At 40.4% G+C, this 27,541-nt stretch overlaps 1 long non-coding RNA gene across 1 annotated transcript; it reads right to left on the bottom strand.

The window, feature by feature from the left end:
• Window positions 1-18,892: 18,892 nt before the first annotated feature.
• Window positions 18,893-27,338, bottom strand: LOC142051591 (uncharacterized). The gene is made up of 4 exons (XR_012658555.1): window positions 27,134-27,338; window positions 24,717-24,861; window positions 22,729-22,843; window positions 18,893-21,477 (listed from the first exon to the last, which is right to left on the bottom strand). It is a non-coding gene; the product is annotated as an uncharacterized LOC142051591 (long non-coding RNA).
• Window positions 27,339-27,541: the final 203 nt, after the last annotated feature.

Genomic DNA, 27,541 nt, shown 5'->3' with positions numbered 1-27,541 from the left:
TATCTAGGCTGTAAGTATATTATTAAGCCTAACTTCTTTTAAAAAATGCTTGCTAAAGGACCCGTACTGAATATGGTCTTTGTAGGTTTATATTACCTAGGCAGGGCTCAATGTATGGGAGCTGTTACTAACATAAGAGGTGGCATTTTTCACCCCTGACATTTTCAGCATGTCTTGAAACTGTCTGTGCCGTAAAGTACAGATTGCTGTGCAGAAAGATGCCTTAAAATTATAGAGAACAGCCTTTGTCAGTGAAGAACTAAAAGGTTTCAGAGGCATCTTTAGAATACCACCTTCTTTTTCAGGCAGAAAGGAGCTGATCTAGCAGTGTTTCTCCTGGAAAAGGATGTGCATATTTCATATTCAGGTCTAAACACCAGGAACTTGATTCTGATTTTGTTTATGCCTATGTAAATCAAAAGATGTTTATAAGGCAAATGACTGTCAGGACAGATTAGAAATTGTATATGTAACCTTTCTCCCTGCCCTATTTTTTCCAAGGGAAAAAGAATAAACCTGCCAGAAAAATGTGACACTTTTTCTCTGAATTTTGTCTCTAGCTGCCCTCCAGCCGTGGGTGGGAAGTGTCCCAAATGATGTGAGGCCCAAACAGGTATAGTTAGTTGTGACTCAAAAATCAGATACTTATAGGTTAGAAAATAGGAACTAGGTTATTCTGAGTTATGTACCTATAATTATATTGTTCCCTATAAAGATGCTTTCTTAATGCCTTATATGAAAACTCTCCATAATACAGGCAGGCAATGTGGTCACCAGTTATGTTTAGAATTAGTACATGGGAAGTACATAACATCTGTCATGAAATTTTGCTCCAAAAATACAGATTTGATATTTATTTTGACAAGTGTATTTCTTCTGTTTCAGTATAATATGACACTCAATCCCCACTTTCACTGAGGCATACCTCTGTTTGGCAAAGTAAGTAAACACATACAAAAGTTAAAAAACAAATAGAAGTAAGCAAGCTTTAGCTTTCAACATTATTAATTCCTTAAGTCTCATTTGAAGTAAAACATCCGCGCTCTGAAAGTTGAATGGGAGCTTCTTTATTTTCCTATGGTTGCTGTAGACAAAGTGTTGCTGTCAAAGTAACACTACACAGCAAGTGAGCTACAGGCTTCACAACCCCCTGAAACTCAGAGATCCTCTGGGACTATTCCACCAGATGTGTATAGTCTTTTCACAGTCCAGAGAGGAGTTTCCATCAACCCTCATCTGCTCACTGACCTTCACAATCCCACTGACATTAAACTTTGCTGCTCTGCAGCGCTTTGTGGACACTGGGGTCTCTTCTGAATCAGACAGTTGTATTGGTTTTCAATTTAATCCCCTCACACACAAACCTTTCATTTCTGCCCCTGAGTGCTGTTTTTTACAAAGCCTGAGTATGAAAATTCTATCATTTGCAAGCTATAAACATTTGCTGAAAAAACTCGTATTTTCATTCCCGCTCATCTTTGTCCCGCAAGTGCTATTCATTTATCCCCTCTATACATAAAAAAGCTCTTTTCTTTCCAAGTGTTTTTTCTGTAGCTGAAAGGACAGGAAGAGAACTGAAGAGTATTACTGAAAACTTTATAGTAACTACCAAACAGCAGAGTTAGCGGCTTTACCTACTGGCAGTGATCCAGATTTATAACTTGCACATGTGCAATTCACATTTGTACTAAAAACTAATTTCCTACTGAAGCCATTGAAGAGAGATGCCGTAAAGATCCCAGTCCTCAGAAAAGCTAAGAAGCCCATGCTGAGGGACTGTCGGCCTCCCAAGACTGCAATCAGAGCTGTGAGTGCTTTCAGAGGAATCTCAGAACCATCCAGCGCTAAGCTCTAAACGTTAACCACTACTGTCAAAATAGTTCCTCTTTTTTCAGCTTTCTCAAGTTTTCTGGGATTACCTCCCTCTGAACAGACAAGCACATGGAGCTAGGATACTCTTCAATGATGATTCTCTTCAATGATGATTCTCTTCAATGCTACAAGACAGGTCCAAACCCCTCCTTTACTGACATAGAAAGAAAGAGGACACATACTGGAACAAACCCGGGGCTTTTGTTTCTACAGAAGTTCTTAGAGAACAGCTCAGCCTCTTGGAGGCCATGATGTGCTTCCTCACTTGCTCTCTGGTCCCCTTCACTCATTCTGTGTACCATACAGTACAATACCAGAAGGCTCATCTTCAGATGAGCCTCTGATTGCCACCATCTATGAAGAATTTCAAAGTTCTGCACACATCTTGTCTTAGAGCTGACTCTGAAACTTTAAAAACCTCCTCTGCAGGGCCAGAGAAGACACTCATTATGGAACTACTCTGCCTCGGAGTATCTGCCCTGGGTGGATAGTTGGAAGGGCAGAGGCACCTGTCAACTTTACAGTTAAAGAACTAATGCAACAACTCAAGCCAAATGAAGATACTAAACTTCCTATTTTATGTTATCAGAGTTCCTGTAAGAAATATTTGCCCTGTGAAAGTATCTGACCAAGCGAAAGCCAAATCTTGAGGAACCACATTTATATCCATGGCATGAGCCAGAGGAACTTACAAGAAGTGTGAACTAAAATCAATGCAAATGATGAAACTCTAGTTTTAGTTTAAAATAGAATCTATATAATAGATACCATTTAAAAAAAAAAAAAGGTGTGAATGCCAAAAGGAAGAAGAGTGAAACTTCATGGCTAAAAAAGAAACAGAATCATTTTCAGGCCAGGCCTCCTTTGAGCACAATCACTGTAGTTCTTAACTGTTAAGATAATAAAAGACACTTTTCCATTAAGCTGTAGGCTCCCCATCAGCATATGGTTAGGCTTTGTGTCTTCTCTTTGCTAAATCATTTACTATCTCAAAGTGAAGGATTTCTTCCTTTGTCATGTTCATAGATGAGACTAACAAGCACACACACTTTATACACTTCATTAATCCTTGTGATGATTCATGTGCATGGAGGTCATACTCTAATCCAAGTCAGACGTCTAAAAATACTTGACCTCCAGATGGCTGTGCTGACTGCTGTAGCAAAGAGCAGAGTTTGGACACATCGTCTTTCTTTTCATAGCACCATAGTATAGATTAAACATATTCAGACTACCCTTATAAAAGACATGCTTAACAGTGTGCTGACTAAGCATAAAAAAGGTCATTTAGGCAAGGATTTAGATTAGTCTGAGATTTAGTTCAAAGTCTGGCACCATTGCACTTTGCTCTTGAAAGAGACTTTTGGTATTAAAAATAAGGCATAACCACAGTGCTGCAAACAATAAGCTTGTTGTAACAAGATGTCATACATAGTAGGAGTATCCTTCAGGGTGCATGCTTGTCATGGTTTAACCTGACAGGCCTAGACACCACACAGCCATTCGCTCACTCCCCACCCCCAAGAGAAAATTTTTGGGGAAAAAAGTTAGATTCATGGGTTGAAATAAAGACAATTTAATAGGACAGAAAGGAAGGGGAATTGATATAATAACAATGATAAAAGAATATACAAAATACACACTATATTTGCTCACCACCCCCTGACCAATGACCAGTCCCCAAGCAGTGGCCCCCCCGGCCAGCTTTCCCCCAGTTTATATACTGAGCATTATGTCATATGGTATGGAATATCCCTTTGGCCAGTTTGGGTCAGCTGTCCCAGCTGTGCCCCCTTCCAGCTTCTTGTGCCCCTGGCAGAGCATGGGGAGCTGAAAGGTCCTTGACGAGGGTAAGCACTGCTTAGCGACAACTAAAACATCGGTGTGTTATCAACATTATTCTCATCCTAGATCCAAAACACAGCATTATACCAGCTACTAGGAAGAAAATTAACTCTTTCAAAGCCAAAACTAGGACAACACTGCTGGTTGCACAGGACTGTGCTCCAGGGTGCTGGAGATCTCTGGAAGGGGTGCCAATGAAATAATACAACCAAACAGAAATGTTGCAAGCAAAAAATAGCCATGAATCTATGGAGCAGACTCCATAGTTGGTTTTTAAGGCTTGTAGCTCTTTATGAGGAGTTGAATTTATTCCTAGATCTGAATGGCTTTCTCTCCTGTCCTTTCCCCCCATCAAACAGAAATCAGACCTCTTCAGCTGAGTACTGCTATTTTGGCTTATTTAGTCTTACCACTGCACTACTGCAAATTTATTCTATGACAGCCACCCAGAATTCCCTGTCATGAGCATATTTCTTTTCCAGACTTTATGAAAAGGATTCCTTTCACTTAATTGCAGCCACTTAAAAGCTAAGTCTGTAATTTAAGTTAGTTTTCTAACCTGAAGGAGATCCATCCCAAGTATATAAAACAGGTGAGATGGCTTATTGTTGGCAAGTATTTATCTTTTTTTTCCAACTATAGAGAGAACTTAAAGGATTAGCTCAGATTATGTGCCAGATTTAGGAAGCTAGTATTAAAAGAAATAGATATTACCCTAAAAGTTTTCTATCTGTGTAAGAAATTAAATGTTGTGCACTGCACACAGTATACCATAATACAAAGTCTGCTGGCTTTACTCAGAGATAAGATATATAGCTATTTTCCAGCCTGTTGGATTACTAAGAAAATATTTACTCCTCCCAGGAAGTCTGTTAATCATACACATAAAGGATCAGATTCTTACCTGGTGTAAATGGGAATAACTTCACTGATTTCAAATTTGGGCTCAGTAGCAGAAAGAAAATACCACAGGCCATTAACTCTTCCTGAGACTTTTGAAAAGGAATTCATCAGACCAGAATAGGATGTAGGAAGTTTAATACCTTCCACAATGATCCATCTGATGTATTTCCTCATAAAGCTTGTCAACGATGGGAAAACAGAAAAAAAAATCACAAAGGTCAAAAGCTGTTCTCTCAAACCCCATCTGCATTGCAGTTTCAATAGATCTTGCTGTTAAAGGTGGTGGATTCTACTTCACTTGAAGTATTTAAATTAAATCTGAATACCTTTATGAAAAGATATGCTATAGATCAAAGAGATGCACTGAGCCTGGAGCAAACATGAATGAGTGTATTTCTCTGGGCTCTATTACATTAGAGTTCAGAATAAATGATCTTAATGCTCTCTCCTCACCTGACCATATGAATCCAGTCTCATTTAGCTAGACAGTACTTCACTGCCATAGGTATGCTGATTTCACAAACTATAAAAATACATGTAATTGAAGAAACTACCCTTTGAGATCAGTGAGTACTCCTGAGTCACAGAAACCAGTCTCTTGTTATTGCAGACATCATATTATATCCTTTTTTATCAACTTCCATTTTAGCAGTTTGTTTTCTTCACTTCCTCTACTCCTGTTGCTATACTGGTTAGGAAAGTTCTTCTAATTTCCATTCTGAATTTGCACATGGCCAGTTTGCATTTATACAGTTTATTTCTGTCTTTTCTGACAACCCCATCTTTTAGCCTAAATAGTCACTTTCTTTCTGTAACACCTTTACGAACTGAAAGACTGCTTTGATAAAAAGATACCACATTCTTCTAGTTTATCCTCACAAGATGCTTGCCATTCCCCTGCTGAACCTAACCATGTCTCTCTGCACCTCTTTTGAGTTCATCTTTCCTGAATAAGGGAGCCCCACATAGGTCACGGAGTTCCAAATAAGGTCTGAAAAATAGCCATCCTTCTTTCTACAGGTAATTGCTCTCCTGACCATAGTTGTCTTTCTTGGCTGTATCACACCAGTAGTGCATACTTATCTAGTAAATAATATGCCCAAGTTCCCATCCTCAGTTGATTTTACATTATTAGTTTCTGGTTTATAACTGAAGCTTTTTCTTACTCCTATCCAAGCTAAATACTTGATGTTATGTTTTGCAGAAATATATCCTACTCTAATCCCTCGGTCCTCAAGGCCATTCAGGGTTTTTTTATATCTTGATTGTTCGTATCTTGATCATCTCTCAAGCCCTTGTGTCACTAGTATTTCAGTCAGTGCTCCCCCATTCTCCACGCTACAGTGAAAATGTAAAAAAAATAAAAAATCCCAACTCTGCTTCTTTGCTGGTCCTGCTCTTCTCCTCTATAAATGAACTTCCTTTAACGCCAGCACCTTCTCTTTCAGCACTATCTGATGACATCTCTATGTTAAGCATCTCCTTATTCACCACAGAGCACTTCTGTCGATCTCTGTCTTCACTGGTATAGCAGATAACCCCCTATGGGGCATCCCATCACACATTTTACAGAGATGGGATAGACAGGAGCTCCTGCATTTCCATTGTCTGCAGAAGACGTTGTCTTATCAAGCATATTTCACATCTTTCAGGACAAGGCCAGTGATGGTGATTTTCTAAATATTAGCTGAAGTACTTTCCTGAGAAACAGAAAACTTCGGGTCTAAGCAAATCTCAGTGTTGAAGGGCGGGGAAGAATCCCCACTATCAGAGGACAGTGCAGTGTGGAGGGGTAGGAAGGTAGGGTGTGCAAACATAATCTACTTCTCCTGAAGCTAGGCCCTTGTGGAGATAAGAAAGCAGAATCCATGTGACTTCCGTACTGTGATTCTGTGATTTCAAGGTGCAGAAATCTCATCTCTTAGTTAGCTCTTGTGTCTTTCAGTTGACACTATGTTCCTTTACATTTTTCTCATAGGCGTACTTCCCTGGGTCAACTTATCTAGAAGAACAGCCTTGAGATTGCCTTATGCAAATTCTGAGTTTTCTGGGAAGCCTTTTCTCTACCATATCTTCTATGTCCATCTGTACTCCTGTACCAGTTGATTCTACAGTCTGTTGATCTTTTCTTGGAGCTCCGATAGGTTACACTTCAGGCATGTACAGCTCTAATCAGATATACATTCTAAGTGAATGCATAATATGAAGTGTCTTCCCTGACTATCTCTACTGATTCTACAATTCTTCATATTTCTTCTTCTAGTAGTCTCCTAGTCATTGTTGTCTTCTCTGAGTAGTCCCCACTTTTAAAGACAAAAGTAAATGATGTTTAAAAAAAAAGAAAAATAAAAAAAAGGCTATATAAAGTTAGCCTTTCACTACTTTCTATTTGCTCCTGCAATAACTTAATTTTGATTACTGGAATGTAACATCTGGCTGAGATCTCTCAGCATCAAACTAGCCTTTCATAACCAACTATTGTGTTTCCAGGCAATGTGTCTCCCAAATTATGACAACATACCAATACAGACATAAAATGTGTTTATGAGTTTTCAACTGCTGTGGAGGATGTGAGATCATTGGGCTGGATACTTAACCACATTAGGCTTGTTTGGGCGCCATTGCAGCTTTCATGAGAAAACTTTAAGGTAGTTAAATAGCAAACCAAGTGTCCTCTGTGCACAGAGGAATCCTCTATGTTCACCAAACTGGTGTAACTACTCTGGCACCGGCTGCAGTTATAGGAAGCCTTTTGGGGCATGGCCAAGCATTAGAGACTTGGACTGCTGGAATACCACAACACTCAAAGCAGGCTTTTGCAACCCTGACACTTCTCCAACCCGAATGCTTTGCTCCAGCGTCAAGAGTAGGGAAGAGAACAGGAAAGCAGAAACAAGATAGGGAATTGGTGACAAAAAAACCTACCAGGGAAAGCAGAGGAAGGAAGAATACTGTGGGCTACTTCAGGCAACTGAAATCAAGAAAGACGGGGACTATACATGGGCAATGCTACAGAATAAACTATTAACAACAGAGACCAGAGACAGACAAATTAAAATGCTCCAGAACTTCATAGTTGAGGCAATAAAGCACGGCTTTAGATACACATTCACACCCCTCAGTTTGTGACTCATGTAACCTAAGGTTAAGCAAAGGAAACCCTAGTTTGAAACTGCACCCAGCCTTTCTCCTCCCTTATTCTGTTAATAAATAATTTTCGTAGATAATAGCAACTGGTATGTGGACCTCATGTAATGATGGAGACTTCACTCACATTTACATTGCACGTTATCTACAAACACACCTTGAGAGATGATAAGAATGTGTGTGTGATGATGTGTAACTGTTGGTGCCTGGTACTTTACTGATTAAGCTAAAATACAGTGTGCACTTTAATGCACAGGTTTGCTGAAGAAACAGGAAGGAAAGGAACACGGCGGCAAACAAAATGTGCTTCTACTAAACTCTCCCTCTTTTTTCGGCATGTGCCCAGCTCCTTTAATAGGATACAGCAACTGATACAGCACATTTTAGTAAGTTTTAGTAAGATAATATTGTCCCAGAAATTATAAACTAAACATAGGTTTATCATAACGCTTCACACCTTCACCACCTTTCAATTAATTTCTTGGAGGCTTTTTGTCTGTTGATTATTTCTTGCTCCTCAGTGTGTAAATAACACCTTTCTACTGCTGGCAGCAGACTTTATGTTCATGCAGAATTTGGCCCCAAAAGTCTCCTGTACCTGTGCTATTTCAGGGCCCTGCTGAACCCCCAGTGACCAGCTTCATGCCCAGAGCTTTGCCTGGAAATGTTCATTGCCCCCTGTGCTGCTTCTGCAGCCAGGCACATTAAACCCTGCTTCTTGCTCAGGACTGCACAGAGACTCCCCCTAACCACACAAAACCAGCAAATAATTGATATAGTCAATATCTGTATTCATGAGCAAGGAAACAAACTTTACAGGTTAAGAATGCCCAAAATGATTTGGTGGAGTAAATTGTTTTCTGTTAAAATAAATTACAGTACAACCACAAAAAAACCCAACGTTCTCTGTATTTTGAGATCTTAGGCAAGGATTACTTAGCTTGTATTGTCTCCACTTTTATGACAAAATTATTGTGCCAATGTTAATTAGATGTCCTTAACAACACATAAAAGTAACCCCAAGAAGAACAGGAAAAAAAGTCAATTTTTTACTTAACTAAACTCCTGTGGTGAGAGGAATTTTACTGAAAACCTTAGCACTGCAAAATCACACACACAAATACGCAGTAGTCTGTAAAAGTCACAATCATTCATAAAATGTAGCACACAAGGTTGTTGGAGAGAGCTAAGAGAAAGACCTTTCTATTCCAAAACAAATTTACAAAGTCAGAAATGAAACAAAGACAAGTGGAAGGTAAGAGAAAGCAGAGCAGAAAGTATTCATTATTTTGTGCAGGGACAAAAATGTACAAAAGAAGGGAAATGAGAAGCAGCATTTTGCCAGGAAAGCCATCATAGGAGCTTTTAGATGCAGTTGTTCATAGGAATTGGCAGGAACGGGACTTCTATGCCTGTAACTCCAAGTCAGAGGTGAACAGGGCAACCGCTGTTTTAACCTTATACTTCCGGGACAACATGTGTAAATAGAGACAAGAGAGTGACACATCCAGGGCCAAAATGACATGAGGAAAAACATATGAGGAACTATAAATCACCTTCTTAAGAAAAAGCAAAAAAAAGCTGAACTCCTTCCACTTTCTCAGGTAGTACTGTAGCTTAGACCCAAATAGCAGGAACAAAAATTGGTAGCTGTCACTGTTATTGTTGTTTAAATGCCAGCAGCAAAAGCCTCACAGAATCTATGTGTATATATAGCTGGTAGCTGAGGTTTTCTCAAAAGCTGAAAATGTTACTTACTAACTGATATGAAAATAAATGCAGCAGAAAGCCAATGCAAATCCTGGATTCTGTGAGATAGCTGGCAGCATGGTGGATGGATACAGCTGGGAGGAAATAATGCCACATTTACATATGCAAAGTACTTTCAAATATTCATACCCAACCCAGCAACAGCAGGGACTAATGCGTACCGAGGTGGGGGCAGGCATATCCAGAAAAATACTTGGCTAAGACTAAATGCATCAGCAGCAAAAGCAGAGTGGGACACCCTTCCGAAGGGACGTAGAGCTCCCCACATACACACACCTCTCTCCTCTTTGGGAGGTGGCTGTTTAGTAGCCTTCCACCTTACTGAATGAATGCTATTCTCCAGTCTGGAAATTTAAAAGAAAGAAGGGCAAAGGAAGGTCTCTCACAGTCTTTACTCCATCTCAACTGATCAGGGATAATAACAATTTCTTTGCATCATTCTGTTACAATAACCCAAGGCGACAATCCCTGTCTAAACTCCAGGCGTAAGGCAGTATTCAGTATCCCTGTTAGCTGGTCAGAGCAAATTAAAGGGACGACTGTAAGCCAGGCCTGTCAGACAACCGAAAATCTCTTGAGACAGACATGGTAAAGTTATATGGTCACTGGGCACATTTTTATTAGGAAGAAGCAAAACACCTGAGCACCTATGGGAGTGCACAGCCATCTACTATTACGATGAAGTAGATGGTTTCTTCCTTATTTCTTTGTCTGCCCTCTTTATTGTCTTAGAGGATGCAACCTGTAGACTTCCTTGCAGAGACGCTGGGCACCTTACCTTATTGGGGTGGACAAATCTCCTCCCTCAACAGCAGGAGGGGGCAGCTAGCAGCACAAGGTGAAAAACCCTCAGGGAAAAAATGGTCTTTTATCTTTGTCAGCTATTCTCTGTCTTCATGCACGTGCTTAGACGCCAGATGCTCAGGCAGGGATGCCTATAAGCACTTTAGAGCATAATTTCAATAAAGCATAATTCCCACTGTAAAGAAGTTAGTTGCAGTTATTTCCCAGTGTACGACTATAATCAGATCTTTTGCCCTTGGGCAAAAGCCCAGGGCCTGCTGCCACCGACCAAAGACCTATGCAGGAGGCTGAAGCATTTGTTCCCCGGCTCGCAGTACTGCAAAGAGGCAGAAGATGGCAGAAGGAAGCCCTGAAATGGCATCCCACCAGCCCAGGTGGGAAAGCCCTATCCGGAGCTGCTCAGCGCAGAGGAAGAAGTAGCCACATCTGACCTCTGCTCGAGGGTGGCTTTTCATCTCAGCGTTTTGGAGTGTTTTCTTTGCCTTGGTGTATTATGTTCCTCTGACACCAGAAGTACTGGAGAATAGCTGAATACTGTGTGGGAACATAAAATGCTTAATCCAGTAATGGGCTGGGTGTGAATTTCTCTTTTCACCTTGTTATTTTGTACTGCTTGTGTAGCCACAGCTATTGCTGAAATCAGGTTCTGCTCTTTTGTGGTAACCTTTCGAGAGTCACATTCCAAAAGACAGCAATCCTGTGAATTCTCAAAAACAGATGAAACACCAGATTTGGAGCTCTTGCTTAGCTCATTCATTTCCTATGTTTTAGCCTGGTGCTTTGCTTACCAAGACCTTCCTGCACTTTCTGCTTGCAAGGGTTCATTTGCAAGCTGGTCCCACCACACCATCAGGAAGAAGAAACAATAGCGCAGTGCCAGTGCCAGTCCTGCTCACTTTCATTCGTGTTAAGCAAACTGTCAAAGGCGATGATGCTCCTTCCTTTTGAGTGAAACTTTGATGAAATCACAAAATCCTTTCATCCATGTGGAACTTTAAAGAGGGGGTGTTATATTTTGACAAAGCCTGAAAGGATGAAAACAGAAGCATTATTTGATCCTTGAACAACCATTGCTTTCCCTCTAGCCTCCTCACTGGATTGAATATCTGAAAATCATAGAATTGTTAAGGTTGGAAAAGACCCTTAAGACAGCAGCTAAATTAACCTGTTCTGGAACAGATCCCAAGGACAATGGCCAAGTGGACAGTGACCACCGCTAAATCTCCCAAGGTAGCTGGGGGTCCCACAGCAGAGCTATTGCACAGTGGATTGACTAGGAAACTGCCCTTCTCCCACTTCTCTGCTCTTTCCTATCTCCCCACTTCAATCTACCTGGAAAGCCCAGTTCTCAGAATGGCTCCCTATCATCACCGCTTTTCTGGCAAGCTCTTCTTTGAACCCTTCTCCCCTATGCATGGGGATGGCAAGGAGCAGGGGGCTTTCACTGAGTGCCTCCCACCAGGCTGCTTCTCCTGGTGTGTCTGCTGCCTGCAGCACCGTGAGGTGATGGCAAGGACGGGCAGCCTCTATCCCCAGGGCTCTCCATGGAACTCTGCATCACTGCAAACAGACCCATGCTCATAACGGCATTGAAAATAGAGGTTCTGAAGCCTAGCTGCACTAACACTGGGTCTTTTTGCACCATCAGAAATGTGTTAACCTGACTGCACAGGCTAGGACGAAGGCCACTGTGGTTTTTTGATTCATTCCTTTTGTTCAAGAAAGGGCAGCAAGTGAACCTCTTTAATATGTCTGTCCTCCCTCCCAGGCCCAGGTGACCAAAACAGGACCTGCGTTGCCTTGCTGTCCCATCAAAGGCCAGTCTAAGCACGGCACCATGAAGCGGCACTCCCACGGCATGCCCACTCAGCTCACTGTCCGCTGACGCTCTCGCCCTTGTTTGTGCTGGCCTGATAAAGTGTGGTACAAATTGAAGTTGTTCAGGCTGTTAAATAAGACCAGCTGTGTTAATTTTATCTCCGCTCAAAACAAAGCAAAACAAACACACACAGAAAGGGTTTGACAAGGGGAAAGAGAAGAAGGAAATCAATAGGGAAATAAATAATGTTTTTTAAGCTTCTAAGAGGGTATTAAAATAATGCAGATTAAAGAGCAAACAAAAGCTCTGAAGCAAGCTGACGGTGTCCTTTTAAGTGAACATGTGTGGGTTTACACATTCACATATGCCCTACAGGTGCACTTGCCAGTTATCCAACCAGACTGTATAAAAAATATGCATGGTTTTCCCTCCTTTCACTCCACCGCAACAGACATGTTTACTATAAAAGAAGCTGAACAAGTTTGGTCTCTTCCTAATAAAAACTGTTAATAATTATTTCAAGTAAACAAAGCCTTGCCGCTTTTCTTTTTCTCTTAAGCCAAAATGATCGGCAAGATGTTCTGTTTATTACTCTCAGCACTTCAGCCGTCACCCTGGTTTTTAGACATAGGCTAGAAATTTATCAGGAAAAAAGGAATCACTACCATCTCTTTAAATGGTTTTACTGGCTTTTGGCCTCAGCAGAAATCCGTGAGAATATTGTTGATACCCTTTGACGGAGTTAAAACCTGTCATGAAATGGGTACTGGAGCAAGTTTGAAGGCCAGCTCATCATGGTGTCTCACAGCAGAGACCAAGTCTGCCACTCTGGGATTAAAGGAGTGAGCAAAAACCTGCACAGAAGCCCATTACTGCCCCTCTCCTTTTGAGGCTGGCAGGGAAGGTGTCCTGTCCATCAACAAGAATGATGGGGGGTGGGGGTTGGGAAGTACAGAAAAGCTGAACCATGGCATGTTGGTGAGACTTAATCCAACCTGGCTGCAAAGCCAGTGGTTTTTATAAAAATGACATGTCCATTAAGCATTTCCTGGTCATCAGTCTGGTAACTCCCATCAAGAATCTCATTTCTCAACACATAGAAAAGCACAGGATTATCTCACTGTGAAAATTAAAGAAGCCACATAAGGCTGCTTTAAGAATACCCAGGGCCTTGCAATATATCCATGTTATTTATATCGAATCCATAGAGTACTAGGCCCATCGTGCATCCTCTAGTTTGTCACATTTTGGGATGGGTCTTGTCACTGCTCTTCTTTTTCATAAAACTCACAAACCCTACTGTGTCCAGTATTTCCAGTAACCCCTTTCAGTATCTGGAATGTCTGGAGCTGAGCCAATTGGCTGCACACCCAGTGCACAACCTATTGAAGAAGTGAGGAAAACATAGCAAAAATCAGAAAATTATGCTTTTACTAAGCAAAGAAAGGGAGAATTGCTATTGGTGATGCCCGTGACTTTTCCAGCTGCCTGGATATCAGGAGAAGAGAGCCAGAGAGGCAGAAAGATTTCTTTAAAGATCTTCTAGCTCTCTCCCATTTGTAGGCACCCTTCCCCTGAAGAATTATCTCTGCAAATGATTCCCAAATCTCTCACTTTTTCTTTCTCTATTAATTTTTGTTCTCACACTTCACTTCCCCATCTCTGACACTCAGTAATGGCTAAAACTACATTTTCTGTCCATCTCCCCCAATTTTTACACTGCTCTTAACCTCACACTTCCTCCAGCCCATGATCAGGGAACATTTTAGATTCTGCTCCCTCTTTCAGTCACTGTATGATCCAAGTCTATTTGACTCCTCCCAGATAATAGCTCACAGATTCATCCTTTCTCTCAGCAGCCAGCTAAGGCTCGTAGCAGGATACCATCATTTTGCACTTCGTCTGTAATAATCTGGTCTCCAGCCATGTTCCAGCACTACTGCTGCCTTCACTTCCATTCAAAACACTGAGATTAGAACCACGTTCCTGGCTTGTTGCTTTGGCTGCATCACCCCTCTCCTTGTGTCCTTCCAGTGGCTTCTCATTTTTGAACACAAGCATCTTATCTTTGCCTTTAAGATCCCTCACATTTAGCTTCACCCTATCTGTCAAATATATTGGCCTATCAAACTGTCAGCTCCTGCCTGTGATCTGACAAAGATGACATCCTTGATCACCATGTCTGCTTCTTCCTCAGCCACCTCTACACTTTCATCTGCCTGTTCCTACACATAAGGAAAACTACTACGGAGAATTCTTAATTTAACCTCCCCTGCATGCTTCTCTATCTGGGGACAGTGAAATAAATGCCATAACTCCCCTCCTGCACTGGCCAAGCAAATGTAAAGCTGTGATTTCAGCATAACTAATAATCCCTGTTCTCTTTATACTTGTCTTATCCTTTCATCTGACTCCCACTGAGTTCATCCACCATGACTGACATGGAGAGGAATTGTACCCTTTGCTATCTGCCTCCAACCTGCACACCACACAGAAACCCTTGCTACTTATAGAAGTGTTGGTAGTGACCGTGAGGAATTGTTACTAAGGAATCCAGAACACATTTTTGTAAGGATAGGGGGCCAAGTCCATGAAAGGTTACGTGCCTAACAATGTTTAGATGCCTATACTCCCATGGAAATCAGTAGCAAGTTAGGCACCTTATAGAAACTAGACAATCTGCTCCCCCCAGCTCTGCAGGCATGCCTTTGAGGCCTCAAGCCTACTAATGGCTGCAACAGATGCTGTGGGTGGTTAGCACTGCCTACGCCCAACTACAGAGCAAGGGTTTCCGCATAACTGCATCTTTTCCCAGCAAGGGAAGCTCAGTTTCTGGGGCAGTGCTGTGCTAGTCTTAGACTGACCTGCTTCTTCAGCTGCTTTCTCTGCCTTACACAGAGTTATCCACTTTCCCTTCCCATTTCTTCTTCTGTCAGTCTTTGAATGCCACCACTAGATAATGGTGGTATCCTATAGCCATGGTAGTAGTCCTGCTTACACTAGTGACATGGTGGCCAGTTCGAGCTCTGCTTGTCACCCCTAGGGTCTTGTCTCTTGGCTTAGTTACATGTTACAAAAGAACTGCTTCATGCCCTCTGCATACGAGCTTTTCCATTATGGTTGCTCAGCTGCCACAGTCAGGACCTGCCTCTAAGGTAATGACCTGGTCACAGACTCTAGCATTGCAATGATTAATTTTACCGAACAAAGGTGTTTATTCCCAGCTATCATTATTATTCTGCTTGCTTAGGTCTTGGGAACCTCTTATGCTGTTAGCTGGAGGCACTCCTGGAGGGGTTATAGCACCGGATCGCTCAGGACTTTGAGACTGCTAATGGATATTAATGACTAGGCTCATTGTTATATAATTGCAGAATATTGGGAGGCTGTTATACTCAAGTAGTTTTGGCCACCTCCCCTTCTCTCACAGAGGCCAAAACCTTGTACCTGAACTGTTTTGCCTAACAAAACTGTGGTCTTTCTGGCCATTTTTCATTTGCTGCTTCTACTACTATGAGTTCTTGGCAACAAACATTAGTGTAGCAAGAATTATGATAGGGAGTTAAATGACAGAGTATGGAAGAGGTTTTAACTTTATTAACTCTTAGCCACCAAAGTAGAATGGTGTTATATTTGGATTTTTTTTTGTTCTTTTGATGTTTCTAGAAATCCCACTGAAACACTGCTGACTAAAGTTCAGTCACTCATAAAACTTTATAGATCATTAAAATTTCTGTTTATTCCAGCTCTGAGGGTGATGTAGATTACGCCATTTTAGATGTTACTAACTTTTATTCCTTAAGGACCAATAAAAATCAGGCCCGAATTAAATCCCAGAGATTTAGTTTAGAGGTTAATTTTTCCAGCGGACAGCCTGGAAAATTAAATTTTGTCCCAAAGAAATCACATTCATCTATCTTTAATCTCTCTGCATGTAGAACATGGACCAAGGCTCAGGTAGAGAGGAATCCTTGTGGCTTTGGTAAGTGTGTTCCTCATCCATTATAGGAGGTGCTACTTTTTAGTCTAAAACACTAAGTTTAATTCACATACTTCTCTTCCCATTTCACTGGGCCTTGCACCCTGACTGCTCACAGTGAGCGCACACAAGCTTACTCTGGCCCCATTCTGGATGAACCAAGTCCCTGAAAATAAAAACCTTTGAAATTTCTGGATTACAAGTACGTTGTAAGCTGTGTTGTGCTGTTATGGCAAAAAGACCTCCCCATGGGCCTTGTGGGTTCTTTAGACAACCCAGCTAAGGTTTTTCAGCAGCACGTCCTGAGGAGGAAAATCTGCCTTAGACAAAGGGATCGATCGTAAGACAGTGAATTTGATCACCATGACTTCTCTCCCACTATGTTATGGCTATTTGCTTTTTTTCCCTGCTTATCCATAATTATACTTCTGTTTGTTTGCTCCTGTTTCCCAGTACTGCTCCGGTATATTGGCTTCCATATCGATGCAGAACTGCCCCAGGGCAGCACTTAAGCACATGCATAACCTTGAGCATGTGAACTGCCTCAGGAGACTTTAGCCTGTGCTTAACTATAATGAGTTTTTCTGATCAGGGTGTTTAAATATTGAAATGCTGGCAAATATTCAGATAGGAGCATCAGGTAATTTTCTTCAGGCTCCCTCTGCCTCAGTACAAGTTTTGCAGGGTAGTTATTTTTAGGTGCTGTCTGTGTGCAAGGCTGAAAAGCGTCAAATGATTTTCCCATGCTAAATCTTCCTGGTCAGTGTGCTCCTTTGCTGTTTCAGGTTTCAGTGATGACTAAAATCACAGAACTGCTTCAGCTGCTCTGAGGTCTTCAAGATCTCCATTGGCATGTCTAACATTTAACATGTCCTGTTGATGCTGTTCTCTATAGAAACTTTTTAAAAGCTTTGCATAGTATGGACTGCATGATTCACATGCAGTCCATAACTCATCAAAGGATCTGCTTTTCTGTCCAAGACCTGCATAAATAGATCATGTTTTTCCTTTTTTATGGGATTACTTTAGAACAAACACATTGTGTTATGATCGGTAATTAAATCAATAAATCTCTGAAACAATTCACAGCTTTCTGATTTATTTGAATGGTCAGTGCAACATCTTGTGTTCACATTGCGCTCTTTGAAAATTATATATGGCTATGTTGACAACTTAATTTTTTCCATGCGATCTCTTTCTCACTTCCTAATGAGACTGAAGACTGCATATAGCTCAACAATTTTTCATAATGTACTTTCTGGAGTACTTAGCACTTATGTTTTATATCAGCTTTTATTTCCAGTAATGAATTAGCACTTCAGCCCAGAAACCCCTCTGACAAGAGCCTAAATGTACACGTATTTTCCAAAGATTCGCAAATACGTACACAACATACATGTGTGTTTGTCAAGGAGAGGAAGGAGGGTGTATCAAAACATTTGGATCCTCAGTTCACACAAGCATGCAGAATTTTGGATATTTGTTCAAAGCCTATCCAAATGTATCTGAATCTTTTGGCTCTGCAAATCAATTGGAAATCTTGCAAGGTCAAACTTTCTCATGAGATTACCTCTAATACCTCTTCAGCTAGTGTCAGGCCAGTAAAAATACCACAAAATACTCTCTTGTCCACTTTTTCTCCCAGCTGAAAGTGGAAAAGATGAGGAATGTGAAAATTAAACAATTAATCAAATTTTTTCCAACCCTCAGGAAAAGGCTTGGTTCAGTTCAAGTTTTTTTTACAAGGTTTCAGGTTTGCTCTTGTTTTATGCGAACTTGTTCACAGAGCTCAAGTCCGTATGTGAATTGCACTCATTCTCATGGTCAGAACTGCTCCTGTTAACTTTAATGGGCTTAATAACAGGTCCATAGTCTTTCAGTCTCAGGGTACAGTGTTTACTAGGGGTTTCTATCTTTACATGCAACCACATTCCCACTTCATTCCCACTTCCTGCTATTACGGGGTACTTTTTTCAACAACTCTCCTGACAAGTAAAGAAAACACTGCTCTATAAATCTATTTTAACTGCGCAGAGACCTACTCAAGCCTATACATTGCATAAATTATAATGGGCTAATGTGGGATTTAATGTGATACAGAGGTATTTATTGTGCAGGAATTTTGCATATCAATGTACTATGCATGGTTTTTCCCCAGTGATGATTCCCTGAAACATTATCCTCTGCTGAGAAGGAATTCCAGCAATAGTATTGCCCTGATCCTGCAGAGGTAATCTTCAGAATAGGTGAACTCCCAAAGTTCTTTTCATTTCCTAAAGCCTAGGTCTCCTGCGCATTAGTTTTAGATTGTTTATCAAACCACATTTCTTAAAATCACTGTGAACTTTCACCTCAAATTTGCATGTAAACAAACCATACTGTTTGCAATAAATAAAATAAAATAAAATAAAATAAAATAAAATAAAATAAAATAAAATAAAATAAAATAAAATAAAATAAAATAAAATAAAATAAAATAAAATAAAACATGTATTAACTTGCAAATACCATTCACTTGTTGTATCTGACGAGGGTTTTGAATAGCTGCTGATTGCCACAGGATAAGTGGTAGCACCAAATGGAAAGATTCCACATGGAAATTCCTCTTTCTCCTTCTTCATTCTCCTTTACACTGGTAAGTCAAATGTCAAGGAAGTGATTCCAAAATCAAGTTTTTGCCAAAATCCTCTGTAACCAAAATAGTATAAACACACTCTTTTTGACCACTTCACAAGAAAGGAAATTAGAGCCATGAAATTGCACAAATTATATTATTGGATTGTTTGTTTTCCTCTGTAAAGAAGTTCATGATACAATAGATGAAAGGTCTGAAAAAATTAAGGGAAAATAATACAGTTGCAAATACAGATTTGTATTTTCTCTTTGCTTCAACAAATGTGGGACTGCCAAATTTTCATTTCTGAAGGTGTCCATGTAGCAATATACACAACATAACTAGTTTTTCTTTTAGATTTTAATGACTTTTCTCTTTATTTTCCCACTTGGACTGAAAAGCAGTCATAAAGGGTTGTATCCAGTCATTGTGCTTTGATGTAAACACCATTAATTTTGTCTGCAGTTTGATCATTCAGTTCTTTATGGTCCTCTATACATCTCATAGACAAACATACACACACTGTAAGAAGGAAAGAAATAAAAAAGACTTATCCCAACAAGAAACCTTCACTTTTCTAAGAAGTCAATGGAGCAGAAGGTGTTTTGGACACTCATGATGCAATGAAAATGACTCATTGTACTGAAGTCATTGGCTGGCATGAAGCAAGTAACTTTACTGGGATTAGTCCCAGTTGCATTTCATTTCAGCTCCCGAATTTCAGCTGCACTGAATTATTCCTGGTTAGACAAGGGAATAAAGTTATGGAAAAAAATGGAGGGATAATGTTATTTCAGCAGTCTAGAGAGATGTCCATCATTTGTTTTAAAAGTTACATAGATAAGTTTATTCTACATTTTCAAAGGCTTGAGTTTATTTCTTAATGGTGTGCTTACTTGCCTTCAGCATTTTTCCTCTGTTCCCATATTACCACTAAACGGCAATATTCGGTGAGATTCTATTTAAGTCAGAAAGACCAATGGGAATTCATAGCACACTAAAATGTGTGCTTCCCATGCAAACAAATTCAGGCTTACTCCTTAGTGTTCCAGATTTAATGGGGTGGATTTTAGATATTTTGGACTATGTTTACACTAGCAAAAAGGTTACAGTCATTACACCAGTGTGATCAATCTCCCAGGATCATCTGTTAAATATAATTGTTAGAATACATTCCAGTTTTGACATGAGACAATCAATACTGTCCCAGACAATGCTAAGGTGTCATACAGGGACTAGCACAGGGCAAAGACTTTTCCCAGGAGGGGCATTTACAAGGTTGTTCTGTTCTGAGGAGGAAACACGTTTAGCAGTCACAAGGTCTGCCATGGCACTTGTCCCTGAGATTGAGATCTGTCCCATTTTCTCTGCTGTAGGGATCAACCGTCCATATGCAGGGCAGGGAGCCAGATGTGCCTGCTGGGGATGCAGTGGTCAATGCAGCTGGAGATGGAACTTGACCGAGTTGCCATGAAGAGAGCCAGGTCTTGAACAACTGTGTTCCTCACCAACAAAGACCAAGATATATCTATCTGAATTGGATGTGTTGGGAAGGTCCTTCACATGTCATTTGTTTGACAAACAAATCTTTCCTCATGCACAAGAAAACAAATTCAGACATAGAAGATGAATCTTGAACCAATGGAAATAGTATTTCTTGCATATGAAAAATAACTCTGATAATAATTTTATACTTAGAACTACACGGCATCTGCACAGATGAGAATGCAATTACACGAGACAGCAAGTAAGAAGCTGAATTCCTCATGAGAATTTTTTTTTTAATCCTGAAGACTGGCATAACCTCTCTGTTATATTGTGTTAAGCAGATATAAAATTCTTCCAGTAGTTTGTGCATTCCTTGGCCGCAACAAAATAATTCTTTTTTTCTCTTTCTTATTTTTCTTTAAGAGGATTTAATCATTATGAGTGGTGCCAGATTTGTAGTACTGGAAAGGAAGACCTCAGTTTTATAGAAGGTAAGCCAATGAGTGGCAGGAATGCGATATATTCATGATGCAGTTCCTCTTTTTAGCTTTACAGAGAAAAATAGTCTCTGTGGCATTCTGTTTTTCACATTTTCTTTGTTAAGAGCTCTTACTATGTTCTAAATGCATCTTTCTATGTGTATGAGTGTGTGACAGAGCAGATGATGGAAACATTTATGTACACTTTTCATAGGGTTTCCTTTTCTTTCTTCAGTCAGAAAGAGTGGTTGCTGTCCTGAAGAGGGAACAGCAGAGGAGTTGTCTCCCAAAAGCAATGGCTCTCTTAGTATCTGGTGTTCAGGAGGTTGCACCAAAATCAAGATCACAGATAGGGAAACCATGGGAACCCAGCATTGGTTCCTGGGTCAGATTGCAGGCAGGCTTTCTGCCACCAAAACGTATCCTGCCTTCCCTTCCTTAATCCTCCTAGGAACATGCAGCTGAAAGGTGGGAGGCAACTCTATTACCCGTGACAATCTCAGCATCCATCAGCTACTAAGGTTTTAAACAATGGCCAAGATGGATCAACTACCAGTCCTTATTTCATGCTCCTCTGTCCTCAAACTAGGTGCACAGGACACGCATCCTGGGGTCATAGGAGAGAGGTTGGAGCTGGAGAGAAAGTACAAGGCAGCAGAGCTGACACTTTTGTCTCTGCACCTGCAGTACAGCATGCACAGCAACCTGGATCTTACACTGGACACCATACTGAACTGCATCAGGAACGCTGAAACTCCTGTGATGGGAAAAAAACATGCAAATTTAGGAACCGGACTAAAACCAGTTACATATTTCACTGGATAATGTCAACGATAAATTACCAAATTTGGTAACTAGATTTTACAGAAGTATGAATCCTGTATGTGTCCAGAAGAGAAGATTTAAAGTGAAATGGGATACAGTGTGGTAGGAAAGAATTCCAAATGGCTGCCACTAGTAAAAACACAGTTTGAATCTGTTGTCTGAGCAGAAACATGCAGTTTTCCAGGGTATAAATAGAGTTGGTGAAGTTCTGTGTCAACAAAAGGGCAAAAATGGTTTAAGGTAAGTTAATAGAAAGGCCATAGTTCAGTGCCAATCATCTCAAATCAGCCTCTTCTGACTGCATATCAAATGTATGCAGACTGCTCTGGTTTCAAGCTTATTGGTTTGGGATTTTCCAGTGCTCTGTGCTGCTTGATCAGGAACACATGAGACCATAGAAGTGTCAAAGGATATCATTGGCAATATCCCAGTAGCAAATCTTTCCTCTTTTCTTGCACGGTCCATTTAATTGAACACTCGTATCAGTGGCAGATTCATTGCAAAACACATTTTTCATTTTTATGCCCTTTTTATGAAAGCTGTAAGGTTATATGCTTAAAAGACTTTGGCTAAAAAAATTATGTGAAACGGATAACATTTACTTTTCCTAAGCTTGGGGTGGAATAAGTGGTTCACATTGTGAATATCCCTGAATATGATGCATTTTTATTAACATTTCTATTTACAAGCTATTACCAGGTGTCTGATTTAAAAAGTATTTTTGACATATTAAATTCAAAATCCCTGCTATCCTTATGCACCTGAGGGGGTCCAACTATTCATACAAGATACGTTTGGAAATACTGAAAAAAAGCTGGCCAATGAGTCGTTTTTCTTTATTTTTACCTTTTTATGCCAACCTGAGGATATCTTAAGTATATTACAGAAGCTTGCTGTCGGCCAATGGGTGTTCAGAATGCTAGCACTATCTGAAGTGGCCCAAGATGACAAAAAACATCAGGGCCCAACCTGAGTCCCCATTTTTTATGGAAGGAAAAATCCCATTGACGTCAATGGGGGTTTTGCCTGACTACAAAATAAAGAAATTGGCCCCAAATGATATCTCTGAAGGGGGCTTTACTCATGGCCCACAGCTGTATCTCATGAGCCAGATCTCCAGGATTCCATTATTATTCTTGTGCCCTTAGTGAACTTTCTAAGTGAGCCAAAGTAAGAATAATACCTCTGCTCCGGGAAGTGAGGTCAAAATGTGTGCCACATTCTCCATGTCCATGCACAGCTTACAGTCAAGTCATTGTTCTCAGAAGGAAAGCTATAGTAATAGGCCACCATGCTTGCTACGGTAAAACGAAAAGAATTCACAACAGGGTCATCAAAGCGATATAGCACCATAAAGTTAGCAACGAAAGGACCTATGGTTAGATACAAAAAGACTTAGGCCCCTGAAAAGGATTTGTTTTGGGTTTTTTTCCAATTCAGTTCATTTTATCCAGTGACTTCTTGATGTAATATATAGGAACAGTTCTCTGAAAGTAAAGATCAAGAGTAGGACTCCCTTCCTTCAGGAAATTGCCCACATCTCCCTCTTTTTCTCTGGCTCAGTGAATCTTGGCTCCTTTTTTTTCATTTACTTTGGCAAAATGGACTAAGATCTTCCCTTGTGCTCCCCCACAGCCAAGTATTAAAGCACTCTAGTAGGAGATCTGAGTCTGCATGTCCTTACGATGGAGAAGGCCTGAATCCGTATCTCCTACACCTCCAGGCTGAAGGCTCACACCATTAGATTATTATATAGAGGAGATGGGAAGGGTGGTTTTATGCTCTAGCTTTGTAATGAAGGTGGCACCCACAGACAAATTTTGTGAGGAATGCCTTTGTCAGTACCTTTTGAGTAGGTCCTGCTCCCCAGATGAAGCCTCTCAGCGTGCTTTCGAAGGAGCTGTCTAAGTTCTGAACCCCAGGTGAGCTTATGCACAACAGCTGTCCAAGGCTACTTAGTTTACTGGGAGAATCTTCTATTTTGTCCCTCACCATTCCTGATCCATAGAATGTCCTGAGTTGGAAGGGACCTACAAGGATCATCGTGTCCAATTCCTGTCCTTGTACAGGACAACCCCCAAAATTCACACCATGTGTCAGAGGGTGTTGTCCAAATGCTTCTCTAATATTTCCAGGCTTGGCACCGTAACTGCCTCCCTGGGGAACCTGTTCCAGTGCTCCACCACCCTCTGGATGGAGAACCTTTCCCTCATATCCAACCTAAAGCAACCCTGCACATCTTCCTGCCATTCCCTCAGGTCCATGAACTGATGCATAGCACCAAGCAGCCCAGCAACAAAATTCACAGATGGGTCCTTTGTCACCAGTAAAGCCATGAAACCTTGGTCTTTGTGTTGGCTCTAGACACTGGCAGATTGGATGGGAAGAAAACCAGGTGCATATACTCTCTTTTTAATAAATTTTGCTCCACAAATGGGAAGTACTAAGCCACCACACCCTGTGCAGTGACAGTCACATGAGGCCGTCTTTGCCAATATCTCCCTGACACAGATCCTATAATGCAACATAGGTTCTGGGCTATGCAGTCGACACAGATGTTTCAGTGAGAAAAGCACTGAATGCAGGTTATGGAGAATGCAGGTTATGGAGAATGCAGCCTGGCTGAACAATAAGACTGGTGAGTAATGACATATATTTTTTCTTTCCAATCTTCACTTCTTCTGGCATCACCAGCTAGAAAATTATTAAAACAAAAGTATGGATCAAAAGTATGAAAGGAATGGAAAAGCAAGAATTCTTTTCAAAGATAACTGAAAATTCACCTTGAAAATGTGGTGGCTTAAATAGCAGGATGTGCATCAGAAATAGCTTATCACTATGAGCCAGAAATCCTATAAGGAACAGAACCTTAGCAATCCTTATTTATGTTCCTTTACTGTCTGAAATGGTCAGTGTTGGTATTTGCTGGACTATTGTTCTCAAATTGTGTGTGATAAAGGCCTGACATTCCGGTGACATGCTTACTACATGGTCCATCCACATGCCAGTCAGCTACCTGGGAGCTACCACTTTGAAGGCCTCTGACTCTCCTTTTTAGTGATCAAGATATGTCATTATGGATGAAAGCATGGCACTTCATTCATTTCAGCAGTTGAATGGGCTGCTGTCACAGTAATGCTGACATCTTCCCTGGAGACATTCAAAACCCACCTGGACACGTTCCTGTGCCCTCTGCTCTAGGTGTCCCTGCTCAAGCAGGGGCTTGGACAAGATGCTCTCCAGAGGTCCCTTCCAACCACTGCCATTTTGTGACTCTGTGATTCTGTGATCTTCCAGGTCAGGAAGTGGGCCCAGTCTGCACAGTCCAAAGAGGAAATAACATTTCGCACATAAACATGCTCAACATCACTGTCAGGCCATCCTCATAGAGAAGACCAATAAGACTCTCTGGTGCATCAGCCATTGCTTCCAATTTTATGTCATGAGTAAATTTAGTGAGGGTACACTCTGCCCTATCTTCCAGATCTTTAATGAAGATGTTAAAATCTTATCTTCATAGAGTGAAAAAACCTTGCAGTTTTTCAAACTGTGACCTGATTTTCATGATTATCGATGAGTTCTCAGCAAGGGCTCAGGTACCATATTAGTTCCTAGTTAAAGTTAGGTATCTGCCAAACAAAAAAGGAATTATTATATAGACTTATGTTTTGAAAATTGATGCAGAAATTTCCCTGACATTGAAATGAACATCAGAAGTGCTGCCAGCTAATGTGATCAAATTGGTCTGCTAAAGCTGAAGTAACGACACATGTTTCACCTTCACCAGGCTTCTTTCACAACATACTTCTTGCAAGAAAAAAACTCTTGTCAGCCTTCTGGAGTCAGTGAGCCTATACAGCAGCCGGCCTGGGTGACAGCCAGAAAATGATTGTTTCGGAGGATTATGGGTAATGCCTTGCTAATTAACTACAATGGTAACCTGGTAATGGTTAATAGTGGGTTAGGCATTGCTTTCCTGTCTGTCAGATGTTATCCGTTCAAGGAGAAAAATACTTGTAAGGTGATTTCACTTATGGTTTCAACATATTCTAAATGAACAATCTTTGTTCTCCCACAAATGGTATTGTGTTGGATAACACAGTTGACAAGGTTTCATAAATCCTTTTCCAAGTTCAGTTTAATTGTAGTTCAATATTCTTTTGTTTCTATTAACCCAGGTAAATAAATAGAGTGAACTGGTAATTCTGAACTGTGATCTATGGCATAGTCCCCAATGTACTGGCACACATGGAGTTCTTGCAGATCACAAATCTGCAAGAAACATGTTTGTGTCTTCCAACAAAATGTCAGCAGACCTCTGAAGGAATCCATATTTATGCTTTGCATGGTGCGCTACAGCTTCACATTAGAAGCAGGCAGACTCTAAAGCAGCAGGCTTGAAACAGAGGGAGAGGGAAAAATCCTCCTTCGAATCCTGCTCTTTCCAAGTACTAGGATCACAACCTATTTAAACTAATTTATTGTACGATGAAAGCAATTATCTTTTTTCCCTCCATTCTTTCCTTTTTCTACAGAATCCCTTTGTATTATAAAATGATCTTCCATGTTTTTCCTCCACTACCTAATATGCCAGTTCTCTGCTAATTCAATATATATTTCATAATTCACTTTCTCTCTCTGTGGTGAAAACCCCTTTTAATCTCTAACTGGCAAAGACGTACCATAAAATTTAACAGATTTTGTTGAAATCCTCTATCAAAGAAACTTAAAAAAACCTAAGCTGTTATAGGAAAAACAAATGCTTAAAATATAAAAAGCAAAGACTGAGGCTGGAAGGTCACTTTTTATAGGAGTATAACTCTATTATCCTATCTTAATCTATTCTGGAATCTGTTCTGTTTAACACATTTATACAAGAACCAGATGGACAAGAAGGCAGCAATACTTGTAGGTCATATAAAATAAAGCAGAGTAGCCATAATCAGGACAAAAGCAAAGAATTGCAGAAGAATTCCAGAATATTCTAGGGCTAAGAGAGAAATGGAATTTGAAGTTTACTGTTGACAAGTGTAAAGCAATGCACACATGAAAAAGTACCTTATGGTTCATTAATTTATTAATTCTCACTGTTAAGGAAACCAGTTCTGGAGTGATGGTGAATAATTACCTACAAAAATAGCGCAATGCTCAGTAGTGATCAAAAAGACAGCTACAGCATTAGGAAATATTAGGAAGGTAACTGAGAACAAAATACATCAATATGATCCATGCAGTACATATGTGTTGAATACCACATGCAGTTCTGGCTCCCAGAGGATATAATAGAAATAGAGAATAGAGTGTAGAGAAAAGTATCAGAGCGATTAGAGTGAAACAGTTTCCATACACAGACAGATTAGGAATGGTCAGACACTCTTAATCCTGGACAAGAATCCTGAAATCTCAGAGGAGAGTATGATGGGGAGGGTTAGTGGGGTACATTAATTCACTGGCCTTGACAAATGGATAAAAGACATCACTAACAGCTGCAATAAGCAATGACTAGGGGGAAAACTCTGGCGCATGGAGACTGTAATCTGCTGACTACCAGAAGCTGGGAGAGTATAACAAGGAAATATAGTACTTGCCTTGGTCTTGTATTATTCTTTAAGTATGTTGTCTCAGGCATCAGTCATTGGTGGTATTAAGCTAGATGGTCTGGCCTTATGTGGTAGTTTATCTGTTCTTAGGATCTCCCTAAGTGAGATTCACTTCATCTCCCTTCGGATAAGGGTTTCTAAAGTGAAGAAACTTACACCTGAAGTTATCACCAGTGGCTCTCATTATGTAGAGAATCAGGCATTTTTAGGACATGATTCATCCAAACTAGTTTAGACACCTACCTCGGAATGAGATGAATCATACTGTACAAATGTTTGTTCCTTTCCACTGACTACAAAGGGAGTCAAAAGTGATTATTTTTATTGTAAATGCTTATATTTAGTCAGCTGAATTTCATCCACTTTCTCTATTCTTTTTCTCCACTACTATTGGAA

The sequence above is a fragment of the Phalacrocorax aristotelis genome, chromosome 1 (genome assembly GCF_949628215.1).
Source record: "Phalacrocorax aristotelis chromosome 1, bGulAri2.1, whole genome shotgun sequence".
Taxonomy (NCBI): domain Eukaryota; kingdom Metazoa; phylum Chordata; class Aves; order Suliformes; family Phalacrocoracidae; genus Phalacrocorax; species Phalacrocorax aristotelis.
Note: the sequence above shows the minus strand (reverse complement) of the source record. Positions and strands in the feature narration are given on the sequence as shown.